This window comes from Rana temporaria, chromosome 2 (genome assembly GCF_905171775.1).
Source record: "Rana temporaria chromosome 2, aRanTem1.1, whole genome shotgun sequence".
NCBI classification, from domain to species: domain Eukaryota; kingdom Metazoa; phylum Chordata; class Amphibia; order Anura; family Ranidae; genus Rana; species Rana temporaria.
In genome coordinates this window covers 315,082,126-315,100,321 of record NC_053490.1, presented here as the reverse complement: position 1 = coordinate 315,100,321, position 18,196 = coordinate 315,082,126, and the positions used below count along the sequence as shown (strand labels likewise).

The 18,196-nt window shown below is 45.5% G+C and overlaps 1 protein-coding gene across 14 annotated transcripts in view; it reads right to left on the bottom strand.

The window, feature by feature from the left end:
* Positions 1-15,582, bottom strand: part of CSDE1 (cold shock domain containing E1) — a 101,177-nt gene extending 85,595 nt beyond the window's left edge. For 12 of the 14 annotated variants that reach the window (XM_040337424.1, XM_040337422.1, XM_040337421.1 and 9 more), the window contains exon 1: positions 15,482-15,582. The gene's annotated coding sequence lies outside the window, so the exon portion shown is untranslated. The remainder of the gene's footprint in view (positions 1-15,481) is intronic. The other 2 variants (XM_040337430.1, XM_040337431.1) reach the window with 1 other exon arrangement.
* Positions 15,583-18,196: the final 2,614 nt, after the last annotated feature.

The following is an 18,196-nucleotide window of genomic DNA, read 5'->3' as shown; positions in this document are numbered from 1 at the left end:
GGTTTAGACATTAAATGGCTGAGTTATTTTGAGGGGGGGAATGCAAATCTACATTATAGAAGCTGTACACACTACTTTACGTAGTAGCAAAGTCATTTCTTCAGTGTTGTCACATATAATAAAATGCGAGGGGTGTACTCACTTCTGTGAGATACTGTATCTGTAGTGTGTTCTTTTCCTTTCGCCAAAGCACCAAGTCCTGTGCGTTTCTGCCATTTCGTTGCTCCATTAGCAGCATGATATGACTTTTGACAAGTTTTCTGTTTTTGAGCCAGCAGGCTGAATGGGGAGTGGGGGAAGCATGTGGGGTGTTTGAAGAAAACCTCCCTGCTGTGCACGGTTTAGGAGAGGTCATCGGCACATGCGCACTAGAGCAGATTGATGCAATGGCACGCATGTGCCGCTGCATCAGTCTGCGTGCCGCTACCGGCTCTGGCCAATCACAGAAGTCCAGAAGTAACCTCGAGAGAGATGCCTGCGGCCAGAGGGGGAGACAAGGATGGCTTTGATCTAAGGCAAGCAATTCATCATGAGCTAGTACGCCATGCATACTAGCTCATTATGCCTTTTGCTTGCAGGGTTTTTATTTTATTTACAAGAGTTTAACTTCCTCTTTAAGGTTATTATCCAATCAAAACAAAAATCAGCCAACTTATCGACTATGAAAATCGTTAGTTGCCGCTCTGGTCTGGAGACATGCTTGGTCAGTCCATCACCTTCACCCTCAGCTTCTTTAGCAAGGCAGTGGTAATCTTGGGGGCGAGTTTGTGGTCATTATGTTAGAATACTGCCCCATGGCCCAGTCTCCGAAATGAGGGGATCATGCTCTGCTTCAGTACGTCACAGTACATGTTGGCATTCATGGTTCCCTCAATGAACTGTAGCCTCCGAGTGCCGGCAGCACTAATGCAGCATCAGACCATGACACTCCCACCACCATGCTTGACTGTATGCAAGACACACTTGTCTTTGTAATCCTCACCTGGTTGCTGCCACACACGTTTGACACCATCTGATCCTAATAAAATTATCTTGGTCTCATCAGAAAACAGTACATGGTTCCCGTAATCCATGTCTGCTTGTCTTCAGCAAACTGTTTGCAGGCTTTATTGTGCATCATCTTTAGAAGAGGCTTTCTTTTGGGACTACAGCCATGCAGACCAATTTGATGCAGCGTGCAGTGTATGGTTTGAGCAGACAGGCTGACCACCCACCCCTTCAACCTCTGCAGCAATGCTGGCAGCACTCATACATCTATTTCCCAAAGACAAACTCTGGCTATAATAAGGCGTACTCAACTTCTTTGGTCGAACATGGCAAAGCCTGTTCCGAGTGGATCCTGTCCTGTTAAACCGCTGTATGTCTTGGCCATCATGCTGCAGCTCAGTTTTAAGGTCTTGGCAATCTTCTTATAGCCCAGGTCAACTTTATGTAAAGCAACTATTTTTTTCAGATCCTTAGAGAAATCTTTGCCATGAGGTGCCATGTTGAACTTCCAGTGACCAGTAAGAGCGATAACACCAAATTTCTCATCTGCTCACCATTTACACCTGAAACCTTGTAACATCAATGTCACATGACACCAGGAAGGGAAATTACTAATTGGGTCCAATTTGGAAATTTTCACTTGGGGTGTACTCACTTGCCAGTTTGACATTAATGGCCATGCGTTGCAGGGACAGCAAATGTGCACACACTACTTTACATTGTAACAGTGTCATACCACATGAAAAGATAACATTTACAAAAATGTGAGGGGTGTATTAATTTGTGAGATACTGTATATTTAGCATTTACTAATCTCTTGTCAAAGCCCCAAGTCCCAGTCCTATGTCTTTTGTTCTGTCATCAGCATAACTTCTGACAACACAAGAGATTTAATGCAGCCAGAGATTTGTGTCGGGGAGGGAACTTAGACAGATAAGCAGATAGCTTGTCTATTCACAGCACAGCTCTGCAAGTTTTTTGTTACTCTGCCTGTTGGGATGGGGGGGGGTGCACCTTTCCTCCAATCAGCCCTCACACAGTGTATGCCCAGACTCCCTTCCCTCTGCTGAAACAGCAAAAAAGATTTGTAAACACGATGCACTTTTTTCTAAAGAAAGTAAAAAATAAAATAAAAAAAAAAAAAGAGAAGGGAAAGACTGCAGATACACATGTAAATATACAGAGATTGGTTTAATCTCTGTGCATCATCTGATGCCATTCACAGAACTTGGTATATGTGATAGTTTACATCTACTTTAAGAACTTGGAGAAGATATGCAAAAGAGGAGTGGGGTAAAATCCCTCCTGAGATGTGTGCAAACCTGGTGGTCAACTACAAGAAACATCTGACCTCCGATTGCCAACAAGGGTTTTGCCACCAAGTCATGTTTTGCGAAGAGGCCAAATACTAATTTCACCAATTAAAAAAGCAAATAAATTCACAACTTCTTTAACCTCCCTGGCGGTATGATTATGTCTGGAATTTTGTACCAAAAGCGGTACAATTATTTTGCACGGAAATTTGTCGTTTTATACTGTAGGCCTGTAATTCTTAGGAATAATTCACATAAATCTGTCCAAACAAGAGTCTAGTAGGCATCCAGAGTATGATTTTTTTTAAAACAAAATTATAAATAATATAACAAATATAATTAAAATAAAAATTATTCAATAATGTAATCAACTCAAAATCACTGAAATTTGCTCAGTTGCAGAATTGCCGCTGCCATTACTTTTATTTTTTTATGACGAATTTCCCCACAAATCGCTCTCATTTATTATTTATAATTTATTATATAAATATATAGAAAGCTCTATTTGTGGGGAAAAAAGGACGCCAATTTTGTTTGGGAGCCACGTCGCACGACCGCGCAATTGTCTGTTAAAGCGACGCAGTCCCGAACTGTAAAAACCCCTTATATTGGTCCGGGGCTTAAGTGGTTAATGCAGAGTTTCGCGGATATTTTTTTTTTTTTAAGTCAGCAGCTACAAACACTGCAGCTGATGACTTTTAAAATATGGACACTTACCTGTCCAGGGCGCCTGCGATCCCGACACCCGAAGCCGATCTGGCCCTCGGCTCGCGGGTGCTGCCGCCGCCATCTTCAGTAAAATAATCAGGTAGTGAAGCCGCAATGCTTCAGTCTTTTTTTAATCTTTCCATTTATTAAATCTTCTGCCCTTGTTTTAACTTTGGATAAAAAAAAAAAAAAAAACTTTTTTCTGCCAGTAAGTACCTCACAGCCCATTTCCTGTTAGCTAAAAAGCCTAGGCTTATGACATCGTGCATCACTCTTGTGAGAGTTTGCCAGGAAGTGAGGTGGGGGTTGAGTCAAAAGAGGAACAACGAGAGCTGCAGATGTGCCTCTGTGTGCAAATCCAGGAGGTGAACAGTCAGCAGCCCACAGTTTAAATGGATGCAGCCGGACTCCGTGGAGGGAGATTTCTGCAGCATATTTGGCAAGTACAGAATCACAGTATATATAAAATATGCAAAGTTGTTAGAGGGAAGCTTGAAAATGGCAAAGATGTATTTATTACAAATAATGTGAGCAGATTGCAGTTCCTCCAAGGTTGCCTACCCCTGCTCTATAGTGTGTACTTGTCTCAATTAAGAGTACTAAATGTAATTTCTGTCTGCTGCTCCATTCCTCTGTTATCAGCATGAATCACTTGACAAGTTTTGACACCAAGACAAAAACTGTGATGGGAGGGCTCCCGCTGATATAATTTGGTACATGAGCTTTAACCACTTATGGATCACTCGCCATCGATACACACCGCTACTTTGACATTAAATACCGTTATGGCAGCAGATCACTTTTATCATAAAGCAGACCGCTTTTTGCCTTTTTAGCATCCTTTTGTTGCGATTCAGTGCTACTGATCTCCTTTATACTCTTTGTACCCACTTCTGTCCACATACGTGCTTTCCACTGAAGGTTGCATGGCTTTGCTCAGGGCAGAGTTCCTGATGGTGGTTGCAATGCATCATGCTTGTGATGTGTGCATGTGCAAAGCCAGTTGAACTGGCCGAAAGGTTGGCACCTTTTTGGAGATCCAGTGCCTACCTAGCTACCCCTTTCCAGGTAATGATATTGGTAACAAGTTCCCTTTTAATCCTTTACTTCCTGACCAGGACAGTAAACCAACAGCCAGGCGGCAGCCCACAAGGTGTTAGACAATGCAGGAGAACAGTTTGGAGAGAGCAAATGATAGGAAATGACATAAAGTGGTTGTAAAGGTGACAAGTTTTCTTACCTTCAAGTATTCTATACAGTATATGAAAGTAAAAATAATAGTACTGGGGAAATTAAAGATTAATTCCTCGATTAATTTTTTTTAATCGATCAAAATTCTTGACATCACCGGAAAGCCTGAACAGTGAGACTTACCCTGCTGGATGCGAGCAAACTGCACCCATTGGATTGAGATACCTTTGCATCTGTGGAGGATGCATCAGGCTCCATCAAGGGAAGGGGGCAAAAATAACCATTGTTTTCCTGTCCTAAGCAGTTTTGTGCAGACAATTCTTTGTGGATCGGCAACATTTGCTCCGTGCGAAAGACTGTTCAGTTCTTCAGGGTATATTGTCAATAAAATGCGATCATTTCTGCTTCCAGAAAATGTAAACACTCTGGTATGTATGAATGCGTGAATGGTTAAAGTGATGCCTACTTGCCTACTATAAAGTGACTGACAGTCAATATACTAGATACGTTTTATAATTTAAGAAAAACGTAGTAATTTCATTTAACTTTAAGAAAAAATTACTTACGTCAGTGCTACAGTTTGAATTTAAAACGTATTTATGTGAACTGTAAAGTTAAAGTGGTTATAAACCCACATTTTTGACTTTTGCCTACAGGTAAGCCTATAATAAGGCTTACCTGTAGGTATAAAGAATATCTCCTAAACCTGTACGGTTTAGGAGATATTCCCCTCGCAATGCGCCGCCGATTGCAGCGGCGCAGGGGGGATCCTCGGCTGAAGGGCCGGCATGCGGGAATGAAATCTTCCGCGCGCACCGCCAATCACAGCGCTGGAGCGGCGATACCCGGAAGACACGCTCGCCGTGGACCAGGTAAGTTCCCTACACCTCGTTCCGAGGTTAGTATTTCTTAATGAGCTAATATGCGGTGCATACTAGCTCATTATGGCTTTTGCCTTGCAGGTGTAAAAAAAAAAAAAAAAAAGTATATGCGGGTTTACAACCGCTTTAAGTCATGGATTGTGGAAACTAACTAGTGACGGGTGATTGTATATAGCGTATACCAGATTTACCGACTAATGCAGGATCAGCTAAAAAGTAGTTGGATCTGTTAGTGCGTTATAATTAATCAAAATTAGTCGATCGATTAAAAAAAAAAAAAAAACACGATTAAACAAACACGAAAATTTTAATCAGTAACAGCCCTAAAAAATAAACTATGAACTATTTTAAATCGGCAGCGGGAGAGGAGATTTCCCCCCGCCCCCCTCCACCACTTACCGGAGTAGTCGGTAGCGGCGCAGACGGTTCGATGAGCCCAACTCAATGCCATTGGATGATGGACCTTCACTTCCACCCAATGGCCTTAAAGACATTACTGCTTTCAAGTGTAAATGTGAGTTCTGAGGTCTTTGAGATCTGCAATTGCCCAGTAACGAAACAGGACACACAGATCCACGTCCTGTCAGGTGAGAGGAGACTGATGGTGCATTTCTTGTAAAGAGGAACACCAATCAGTCTCCCCTTGCGAGTCCCTTCCCCCTATAGTTAGAATCACTCCCTAGGACACATATTTAACCCCTCGATTGCCCCCTAGTGTTAACCCCTTCCCTGCCAGTCACATTTATACAGTAATCAATGCATTTTTATAGCACAGATCGCTGTATAAATGTGAATGGTTCCAAAATAGTGTCAAAAGTGTCCGATATGTCCATCGCAATATCGCAGTCACTAATATATATATATATATATATATATATATATATATATATATATATATATATATATATATATATATATATATATATATATATATATATATATATATATATATATATATCTATCTCCGCTATTTTGTAGACGGTATAACTTTTGCGCAAATCAATATACGCTTATTGCGATTTTTTTTTACTAAAAATATGTAGAAGAATACATATCAGCCTACACTGATGAAAAATGTAATTTAGGTACAGAGTTGCATGACCATGCAATTGTCAAAGTGTGACAGCGCTGAAAGCTAAAAAAAATGGCTTGGGCAGCTCATTACGCAATACCTGGGATCGAAGCCCCCACTGCGATGGCCGACACAGCAGCGGTTGGTGACATGTCGTCCCAGAGTTACTTCTGGGTATTGCGGCTACGACGATGTGATTGGCCGGAGCCGCCAGTCACGATCGCCATTTCTAAAGTGCGCCTCTGGCTTACCTGTAAAAGTGGTTTTACATGGTGTACAACCACTTTAACCACCTCAATACCGGGCTTTAAAACCCACATCCATACCGGGCCTATTCTGGCACTTCTCTCCTACATGTACAAATCATCATTCTTTTGCTAGAAAATTACTCAGAACCCCCAAACATTATATACGTTTTTTAGCAGACACCCTAGGAAATAAAATTGCGGTCATTCCAACTTTTTATCTTGCACGGTATTTGCAGAATAATTTTTCAAACGCCTTTTTTTATTCTAAAAAACCTACGTTAGATCTACCGGTAACGGTATTTCTACGAGCCTTCCAGGACGGCACACCAGAGAGATAAGGGCTCCTCCCACAGGAAACACAATCAATTGACAAGTTTGTTATAAGTTCCCACCCCTCCCCTTGCTCCTCAGTATTTAATAAAGTAATCTTGAACTGGTTCACAAGGGGCACCCCATCGGTACTTACCATTTAGCATATAGCTTACCTTTCTTCACATAGGGTGGGTAGTAGGCCTGCCGTCCTGGAAGGCTCGTAGAAATACCGTTACCGGTAGATCTAACGTAGGTTTTCTCCTACGCCTTCCAGGACGGCACACCAGAGAGGATATAAAAGGACCTCAGGCCTACCTCAGGGTGGGACCACAGCTTGGAGGACCTTCCCACCGAAAGCCAGGTCTTGCTGTGACAACAATTCTACACGGTAGTGTTTCAGGAAGGTGTGATGACTTGACCAGGTAGCCGCACTACGGATCTGGTCCCAGGAGGCACCTGCTCTCTCCGCCCAAGATGTCGCCAGAGATCTGGTTGAATGAGCTTTGATATTAAGTGGAGCTGGTTCTCCTGCACACTGATAAGCCTCTGTAATAGCTTCTCTAATCCATTTTGAGACTGATGGCCTTGAGGCCTGTAATCCCTTCCTGACCCCACCATAGAGGATTAGGAGATGGTTAGATTTCCTGAAACTTTTGGTTCTATCTAAATATATAAGAAGACATCTTCTTACGTCCAAACAGTGGAACTTAAACTCCTTCTCGTTCTTTGGTTCTGAACAAAAGGACGGCAATATCATTTCTTGCGTCCTGTTGAGTAAGGATGCTACTTTAGGTAGGTATAAGGGATCTGCCCTAAGAGTGACCCTGTCTGGTTGCACCCTAAGAAAAGGCTCTTTCATAGACAGAGCTTGCAGATCTCCTACCCTCCTGGCTGTAGTAATAGCCAACAAAAAAGCTAATTTTAACGTAAGGAACCTAAGGGAAACTTTCTCTAAAGGTTCAAAAGGGGGCATAGATAATGACTCTAATACCCTAGTGAGGTCCCATGGTGGACAGAAGCTTTTAAGGACGGGGGACATTCTTTCCCTAGCTAGTAAGAACCTCTTAACTAGGTCGTCCTTCGCTAATCTTTTATCCAGGTACACCGAGAGGGCCGCTACCTGTACTCGCAGGGTGCTAACCTTAAGCCCAGCGTCCGCTCCATCCTGGAGAAAATCCAGGATAACCGGAACCGACTGGGAAGACTTTTGTCTTTTTCTACTCCAGGTCTGGAAAGTTCTCCATATCTTTGAGTAGATCTTTCTGGTGACCGGCTTTCTACTTGTAAGGAGAGTATCAATCACCTTTTCTGAACAACCTTTTTGTTTCAGAATCTGGCGCTCACTAACCAGGCTGTTAGCTGAAAGAACTCTGGTCTCGAGTGAAACACTGGACCTTGTCTGAGAAGATCTGTCCTGGCTGGGAGTCTCAGAGGCTCTGCTACTGACATGAACCTCAGATTCGCAAACCATGTCCTCCTTGGCCACCATGGGGCAATAAGGAGGACCTGACCGGGGGACTTGCTGACTTTCTGGAGTACCCGCGGAATTAGCGCCAGGGGCGGGAAAGCGTAGGCCATTTTGAAGTGCCAGTTCTGGGACAGCGCATCCAGGCCCTCGGAATCCCGTTCTACCGAGGCTGAGAAGTACCTGTTCACTTTCCTGTTCTTCCGGTTCGCGAACAGATCTATGTCTGGTTCGCCAAACCGAAGAACTAAGGCCCGAAAGACCTCGGGACTCAATTCCCATTCCCCCTGTCTTAATTGTTGGCGACTGAGGAAGTCCGCTTCTATGTTGTCTGTCCCCTTTATATGTATGGCTGAGATGGAGGTGACCTTCTTCTCTGCCCAACCCAGGATTTCCATGGTTAGTTCCAATAGGGGACCGGATCTGGTACCGCCTTGGTGATTCAGGTAGGCCACTACTGTAGCGTTGTCTGAGCTCACCTGGACCTCCCTGTCTGTGACATCTTGTTGGAAGGCCTTCAGAGCTTCTCCTACTGCTCTGAGCTCCCTGGTATTGGAAGATTGATGAGCCAGGAGGTAGCACCATCTTCCTTGGGCTTTTTTCTTTCCCAAGTGGGCACCCCACCCCCATGTGCTGGCATCCGTAGTCAATTTTACCGGATCCCATTGTGCCCAAGGTCGACCTTCCCTTAGGTTTTGGTGACTGGTCCACCACTCTAGGGATGACAGGACCTGAGGGGTGAGTACAATCTCCTGATCCAGGGATTCCTTCTTCTTGTCCCAAGAGGACAGAAAGAAAAAATGGAGCATCCTTGCATGTAATTGGGACCAGACTACTGCTGGTATGGATGCCGACATTAAGCCTAGCACTCTCATAACTGACCTCCTGGGAAGTCTGGGGAATCTCACCAGATTCTCTGCTCCTGACACTAATTTTTTTATTTTTTCCTCTGGCAGGAAGAGCGTCTGAAGCCTGGAGTCTATAGTGTAGCCCAGGAAATTTTTTACCTGTTCTGGTATGAGGGAGGATTTTTCTAAATTGATAATCCAGCCTAGGCTTTCTAAAAACTCCATCACCCTGTTGGTATCCCTCTGAACCTGTGACTCTGTCTGACCGGAGATCAGTAGATCGTCCAGGTATGGTATAAGGCATATTCCTTGAAGATGTAGGAATGCTACTGCCTCTGCCAGTATTTTTGTAAAGATTCTGGGGCTGGAGGTTAGGCCGAAGGGTAGTGCCCTGAACTGCCAATGAAAGATTTCCTCCCCTACCACCACCGCAAACCTCAAAAAGGCCTGATGGTCCACGTGAATTGGCACGTGCAAATAGGCGTCCTTCAGGTCTATGGTCGTCATGTAGGTTTCCTTCATGAGGTTCTTTCTTACTGAGTAAATACTCTCCATGGAGAATTTCTTTTGTTCTAAAAATCCGTTTAGTTTTTTTAGGTTTACTATCAGGCGGAATTTTCCTGATGGTTTCTGAACCAAAAACACGTGGGAATAGAACCCCCGGTATTGCTGTTCTACTGGCACTGGTGTTATTACTAGTTGCTCTGCCAATTCCTGAACCCCCTCCAAGAGGGCCCTTCTTTTTAGGGTATCCTTGGGGAGCTGCGTGAGGGTGATCATAGGGGGGGGAAAGGTGACAAATTCCAGGCGGAACCCATCCCTTATAAGCTTGTGTATGTAGGGACTGTCTGAAATATTTTCCCACTGTTGTACAAACTGGGACAGCCTCCCCCCTACCTTGACCTTGGCGTCACTTGGTCTGTTTAGCCTCAGCCTTGGCGGAGGGAAAGAGTAAGTTATTCTTTTTGTTCCCTTTGCCATAAAACCAGCGCCTATTGGGTTCTCTTTTATATTTCTGCTTGTTCTGCCCCTGGGGGCCTCGAAAAGTCTTCTTAAACCCATCTTTCTTAGGTTTCACAGGGAATTTCTTTCCCTTTTCTGAAGACCTAGCTAGGACATCATCCAATCCTTGGCCAAACAGAAGTGAACCCTGGAAAGGGAGTCCACACAATTTTCCCTTTGATGTGACATCCCCATCCCAGGCTTTAACCCAGATAGCTCGCCTGGACGAGTTAATCAAGGCCGCTGTTTTGGCTGAAGCTTTGGCAGTTTCCAAAGCGGCATCTGCCAAGTATGCGACAGCTTTTCCTATCAAAGATAGAGACCCCAAGATTTCCTCTGACTCTGTGAACTGGCCGAGGTGTTCTGCCAGTTTCTCATAGGTCTGCATTCCTGGCTACACAGGTCGCAGCTAATGCTGGGGCCATAGAAGCTGTGTTAGCCTCCCATGCTTTTCTTAGGAGTGATTCGGCCCTACGATCCATTAAATCTTTAATACTGCCAGCATCTTCAAATGAGAGGTCTGACTGTTTAGTGACCTGAGACAGGGCCGCATCCAGTTTTGGAAGTTTAAAGAAAGCTTCCCCAACTGATTGGGTGAACGGGTACTTCCGTTTCCAGGTTTTCTGAGTGGTCAGTCTCCTTTCTGGATATTTCCATTCTTGTAGGATTATTTCTTTTAGAGATTGGTGGAGAGGGAAGACTCTATCCTGTGTTTCACTGAGTCCCCTATACACCTTATCCTGTGCAGAGGTCGTTTTAGGAACCTCTGGAATCTCTTCAGTGGCATAGATTGCCTGAAGGAGACTGTCCACATCCTCTGCTGAGAAGAGGAATCTTTTCAATTTTCCTTCTTCCTGAGACATGACTGAGTCTCTATCCTCCTCACCCTCTGAGCTATGTCTAGTGACCTGGCTCATGACCTCACTTTCCTCTTCCTCCAGATCATGAGAAAAGGCCTGGGAGGATAGGAAAGGGGTACTGGGTCCTGCAACTAGCCTTCCCTGAGAAATCAAAGTCTCTCTAGGGGCCGGTTCCTCTGTGCTAGGGCCTGTGGCTGCTTGTGTAGCTGTCTCCCTGAAAGCTCTAACCGTGGCCAACATTTCAGACTGCATTGACAAGAGAAAATCTTTCATCATGGCAGCTGCTTCCTTCCCAGCCAACTGGTTAATACATTTGTGGCAGAAGGGTTTGGTATAGGATTTTGGGAGTTTATCTTTACAGTTTCCACATTTTTTAGAGGAACTACCACTAGCAGATGCTGAGGATTGAGCAGAGGCCCCCTGGGTTTCACCGGGAGATTCTGTTAGAGAGGGAACATAATAAAAAACAACCATGTTATTTCTTCCCACTTCAGAGCTGCAGGCTGTACTAGGGAGAAAAGAGAGAGAACGAGGAAGGCAGCCGTTACCAGCTGCATCCTGCGACTCAGGAACTCTCACTCTCCCCTTTTCTCCCTTTCCAGGAGGGACTGTACTCACCGACCCCCGATCTGGATTTGGTAGCTGCAGCGCTAGTCTTCCCTTCCTCTTCCATCATGAGGAGGTTGACTGGGTCCTTGGCTTGCCGGTACCTGTTCACAGGGTTTATCCGCCGCCGACCCCACCGCTCCACGCTGCTCTCCACGTCGAAGCGTCACTTCCGGGTTGCCGTGTAGGGAACGCCCACTCTCCGGTGACGCGCTTCCTGTACCTCCGAACGAGGTCTGGAGCGCAATGCTCCTCTGCAAACCCCCCCAGGAAGAAGAGTTAGCAGCGTGGCGGATTTTTGTGCAGAGGGACGATGGCTTTTTCACCACAGCTCAGAGCGTCCATGCCTGTCTTTGTGGCGACCTGTGAGCGACCGAAGCCAACAGGTCAGTTCAGCTCTCCCCGGCCTCCCTGAACCTGCCTCAACAGGGGTACCCTTCGACCTCACCGTCTCCAGGTAATATAAAACAACAAACGTGCCGCTGTGTTCGGGAGAAACACAATCAAAATACTGAGGAGCAAGGGGAGGGGTGGGAACTTATAACAAACTTGTCAATTGATTGTGTTTCCTGTGGGAGGAGCCCTTATCTCTCTGGTGTGCCGTCCTGGAAGGCGTAGGAGAAAAATGGTTTCATGAATTAAAAAACAATACAGTAAAGTTAGCCCAATTTTTTGGTAAAATGTGAAAGATGATGTTACGCCGAGTAAATAGATACCCAACATGTCATGCTTTAAAATTGCGCACACTCATGGAATGGCGCCAAACTTCGTTACTTAAAAATCTCCATAGGCGACGCTTTAATTTTTTTTTTTTTACAGGTTACCAGTTTAGAGTTAGAGGAGGTCTAGTGCTAGAATTGTTGCATGCGCTCTAACGCACGCGGCGACACCTCACGTGTGGTTTGAACGTCATTTACATACGTGGGCGGGACTTGCGTGTGTGTTCACTTCTGAGCGCGAGCTACCGGGGACAGGGGCGTTAAATTAAGTAAAATAAATATATATAAAAAAATTTAAAACAATTTATCGCTTTTATTCCTAGAACAAGGAATGTAAACATCCCTTGTAATAGGAATAGTGTGCGACAGGTCCTCTTTAAGGAGAGATGCAGGGTCAATAAGACCCCACATCTCTCCTCCAGGCTGGAAAGAATGAGATCGTGAAAAAAAATTCACAGATCTCATTCTTACTAGCCGCAATTGCCGTTTGTTGACTTACGGGTACCCGGGCGTGATATCACATCGCGCCCGGGCCTCCGACGGTCAGAGATGACTGGTGACCATCTGGTCACCAGTCATCTCTATGCCTCCCATCCGGCGCACAGCGATCATCTCTCCGGGCCCCCGATGGGACAGGGGAAGTCCCCTCCCGCCGCCTGTAAGAACGATCAAGCGGCGGAACCACCGCTATGATCATTCTTACGGTGCGCAGGATCGCCGCCGGAAAAAAATTATATCTAAATAATGCCTCTAGGTGCAGGCATCATTCAGATATCCCTGCACAAAGTACAGGACATCATATGACGTTCATCCGGGATAAGAGATCCCCTTTTTGGACGTCATTTGACGGCGTGCAGGTTTAAAGTGGTTAGGATAAAGTAGTAAAAGTGTGTGGAATTTCCCTTTAAAAGAGGTCCTACCATGCTTTTTTTTCTATTATATATAGTCCCCCTTTCATCTGCTCCTGCAGTATATTGCATTATTTTTTTTAATTATCCTTATGCCCTTTCCCAATACAAGCCCTTGTAGTTCGCTTACTTGCCTGTTCTGGTGCTTTGCCTTCCCTGTAGTCCACCCCTCACATCCTGACCCCATGTATGTAACCTAGATAACAGGCAGAATGAATGCGAGGGGAGGATCGCCGATGAAGAAAGTGTAGTCGCACAGCTGCTTCTGTGAACAGCTTTGCTTGGAGGAGATGTTCCGATTCTGACAGGAGGTCAGCACTCCTGGGACGCGATCTATCCCATCACCCGCTCGCAGTCGAAGGGGTGCCAACCCCCACTATAAAAGTGATTTGTGTTTGATCATCATGTCTGAAGTTCACAACCTGCTGCCGACCACACCATAGCCTAAAAAACAGCTACAGCTTAGTCGTACAGTTCTGGGGAGGGTGTGCTCCCAGAACCCCACTCCCCCCTTCGGACACAGCCAATCACAGATCAAGGTAAAGGGCCAATCACAGAGGCACTTTACCACGTGATCAGCTGTGTTCCATCACAGCTTATCAAATATAAACAAATGCTGGTTATTGGCATTTCCTTTCCTTAGCACTGTCAGCGCAGATTTTCTGTGCAGTCCCAACAGTTTAGAAAATGACTTATTTTAAGAAATGTTATAAGAAAGTCATTTTAATATTTTTTCATTCATTTAGCAAAAAATAAAACACCCCTCTGGAAAATACCTGTCGAAAAAATAAAAAATTCATATGTGTACAGTGTTGTATGCCTGCACAATTGTTATTCGAAATGCGATGGTGTTCCATCAGATTTAGTAACGGAAGTGATGTTACATCGGCGCCATCTTGCTACACCCCGCACTCGTCCACAGTAAGAAGGCGGCAAAGGGACATGCATTTCACAGTTATTTTTAACAGTAAACTCAGCTTATATAGTGAAATACAGTATTTAAAAATCCATCTGACCGTTTAGATGTTGAATTTTAAAAGCAAATGCAAAGCCTGCTGATCTCACAGGTTTGCTAATCTGACAGAACACTGCTGCTTTGAAAAATCATCGAAACAGTCTGAGGGATTTCAAAATACTGAATTTCACTATATGAACTCAGTTTCTTGGTAAAAATGAATGTGAAAGGCGAGACTCCGGTGGGTGTAACAAGATGTCTGTCCACTTACCGCCTTCTCACTGTATCCTTACTGTGCAGGGTGTAGCAAGATGGCGGCGACAGAACATCACTTCTGTTACAAACTGACGGTCGCCATATCAGACAAAACAGCTGAAATTGGCCTGGGCAGGAAGGAGGTGAAAGTGCCCTGTATTAAAGTGTATAAATGGCAATAGTTTTTGATGCAGTGTCTCTCTGTAAAAAGTTTATATCTCCTTGAAACGAATGCCATTTGTAGTGAGTAGAAGGGTTGCTGCCAGGAAGGGCACACACTCAAACATCCACTCCCTATTTAGATTCCCATACATATGAGAAAAAGAGGCGATGTCACCATAGTCCTTCCTGTCCAATGAGTAATAAGGCACGGGAATTACGTAATAACGAAGCATCCCAATAGTACAAGCTAATAATACACAGCTAGGGCCGTGCTCTCTTCCTACCCAGCAACAATAATCTGCTGCGTCGCTCCGCTGATGTACCAACCCAAGAGCACTCTCGTAAACATCGCACAATCAGGGAGTTCGCTCGCTGAGATTATTGCGACACTCAGCTGAGGGGAAAAATGGATCACTGCATCCAAGAAGCACGTTCTCCTCCTCAGCGGCGCGCTGCATCCTGGTCCTTTTAGTTTCTCGGCAAGGCTGCAGCGCTCCAAGCGCTACCCGGAGGAACTACGATTCCCATAAACCATCACGAGACGGTCGGCTAGCACCCTAAACCAGCCAGCTGCGTACTAGCAACTCCACCCGCTACCTGATTGGTCGCCCCGACATTCGGTGCACGCCCCCTCACCGTGCGCCTTTGTCCAGCCGCTACAGCTTTGTGTGGTACGGGCGGCCACCCGTTCACCGGCCTAGGTAGGCACTACATAAAGAGCCTGAAGGAAAATTAAATGAAAAAGCCAAGTACGAAACCCAAAGGACAGCAGGTTCCTCCATGTTTAAACAGCAAACTTAACACGAGGCCAACAAGCCAGGAGCGCACAGCTGACGAGCGGCAGATGACAAAGCACCTATGCCATACACTCCCCCAGTGCCGCAACCACCCCTACCACACGCCCTCCCCTGCCCCAGCATATACACCCCTTGCCATTACACAAAAATGCATTTTTACTGCGATAAAACGACTAAGAAATGCAAACTCACCCCAACAGCTCACAGCACTATCACCAGCGCCGCCATAAGCAGCACGGCACATTACGTAGGAATAAAACACGGCGCTCTCGCGAGAACTTGTAATCCCACGGGAGAATGGGGCCGCGCATGCGCTGTGGCGCGTTTAGAATGCGGCGCTGGCTGGAGACCTGCGCATGCTCATTGGGGAGGGGGGGCTCCCATCATTCTGGAGGTGATGTCATGTTGGCTGGAGCCCAGTGTTTTCGTGCGTTGTCCTAACGGTGACCCCGGACTCGAGCAATGGGATGTCAAAGCTGGTTTCAGCAGTAGCTGATTTCCGGGGGTTTGGTGACGGAAACAAAAGCTAAATTGACTCTATTATTAGTTTAAAGTTAAAAAGTGCTCTCTTAAAGCGGAGTTCGACACAAAAGTGCAACTTCCGCATAACTGTCTCCACCTCCTCCTCCCAGGGCCGGTGCTACCACTAGGCAAACTAAGCAGTCGCCTAGGGCGCACTGCTAGGGTTGCCACCTTTTCTTCAAGCCAAACCCAAAAACTTTACAAGAGCGTGCCTATGCCTCTGATCCTAGCCCGGCCAACAGAAATGCTTGGTTACAGGGCCGCAGAAAATATGAGCTCCGCTTACTGGACCTCACGCAGAAACGTATGTTGCACGCTACACAAAAGTCCTTTGAACACGGTAACAAAGCAGGCCGTTTATTAGCTTATTTGACAAGACCAGAATACTCCCCTATATCCATCCCACAAATTATGACTGCACAAGGAAAGACTAGTGATGCCCCAGAGGACATTATGGTGACATTTCTGGACTTTTACAAAGATTTGTACTTGTCCAGAGCAGAATATACAGATTCCCATACTTAACCCAGGTATCCCTTCCCTCCCTCTCGGCTGAGAGTGGGGGAGACCTGGAGGCGCCCCTCTCTGTTGAGGAAATCGCAGTGGCTATCTCGCAACTACAGGCACATAAGACTCCTGGCCTGGATGGCTTCCCCGCTGAATGGTATTCCCATTTCAAACATTTACTCTGCCCATCCCTTCTACAAACTTATAATTCTGCCCTAACTGCTGGGATTCTTCCTCCCACTATGCGGGAAGCTTTGATAGTCCTGTTATTGAAATCACAAAAAGATCCTCTTAAATGTGACTCATATCATCCTATTTCACTTATAAATGTTAATGTTAAAATACTTGCAAAAGTATTGGCCAACCGTCTGAATGCCGTGGTTGCGCAGCTGGTCAGGAGTGATCAAGGAGGATTTATACCATGCAGATCTACGAGAATAAACATTCGTAGACTGTTCCACAACCTTCAATACCCACATGACTGCATACCCACTCGAGCCAGTGTCCTTAGACACCTGTAAGGCCTTCGATAGTGTGGAGTGGCCATATCTTTTTCAGGTACTGCAGCGGTATGGCCTCAGCCCCCGCTTCATTGCCTGGATCAGGTTCCTCTACACTTACCCACAGGCGCGTATACGGGTAAACTCCCATATTACAGACACCTTTTCTATCCCACCAGGGCACTAGGCAGGGGTGTCCGCTGTCACCCCTCCTATTTGCCCGGGCCATGGAACCGCTGGCTATACGTATTCGTTCTTCACCCCAGATCAGAGGATTTCCTATTGCCACTATTGAAGAGTGGATTTCACTATATGCAGATGACACCCTAATGTACTTAGCTGATAATCAGGACTCATTGAAGACACTGTTGTTAGAAAGGTCTTCGGTGACTACTCAGGGTTCCAAGTGAACTGGGACAAATCAAATTTATTTCCTTTAGACCCTGATGCAACCTTACAGATTCACCAGCATTCCAAGCTCCAGGTAGTGTCCTCTTTCAGATATCTAGGGGTCATAGTGCAGCTTCCCTTATCTTCTTATATTGACAATAACTTAATTAACTAGATCTCATGGGGAGGGCTAATACCCTTAAAATGATCTATTTGCCTAAATTGCTGTATGTCCTGTCCAATGTAGGGTCCCCAAATCCATCTTTAAAAAGATAAATATGATCTGCACAGCATTTCTGTGGAATGGCAGGTCCCACAGGGTGGCTTTGGAGACTTTGCGGTTGCCAGCACACCTGGTGGGTTTGCCATTTCCCAACTTTTACTTGTACTATTTGGCCTCTAGTCCATATCCATGACTGGCTACACCCAGTTGCAGCCAACGCCTGCATGTCCACTGAGGGTGCCATTGCCTCCTAAATGGAGACCATCCATAATATCGTATACAGGGGTCGACCTCCGACCCGCCCGGGCACATCTATGTTGAACACCTTACTCTCCTTGTTTAAAACAATTGTTTCCAAAATCACAAAGGAATCATGGTCAGTGTCCTCTAATAACCCACTGTGGTTTAACCACAACCTTAAAGAACTGAACTCCATACCTGATCCACAGCGATGTTACTCCAGGGGGATTAAATACTTATGTCACCTATATGATGCACAGGGGTTTAAGTCTTTTCGACAATTGCGAGAAGACTTTGATTTGCCGCGTTCATACATATTCTTTTACTACCAACTCCGTCACACCATTCGTGCCCAGTATGGCTCCCTAGATGACCCCACAGTGGTACCACAACTAGAGAAAATACTGCGACACCCCGACCCAACTAAACTTATATCCACATACCATGCTGCTCTTCTGACAGACTGTAACCCTAGATTCCGGATGTCACAGGCAAAATGGGCATCTATGGGCTCTACACTTACGG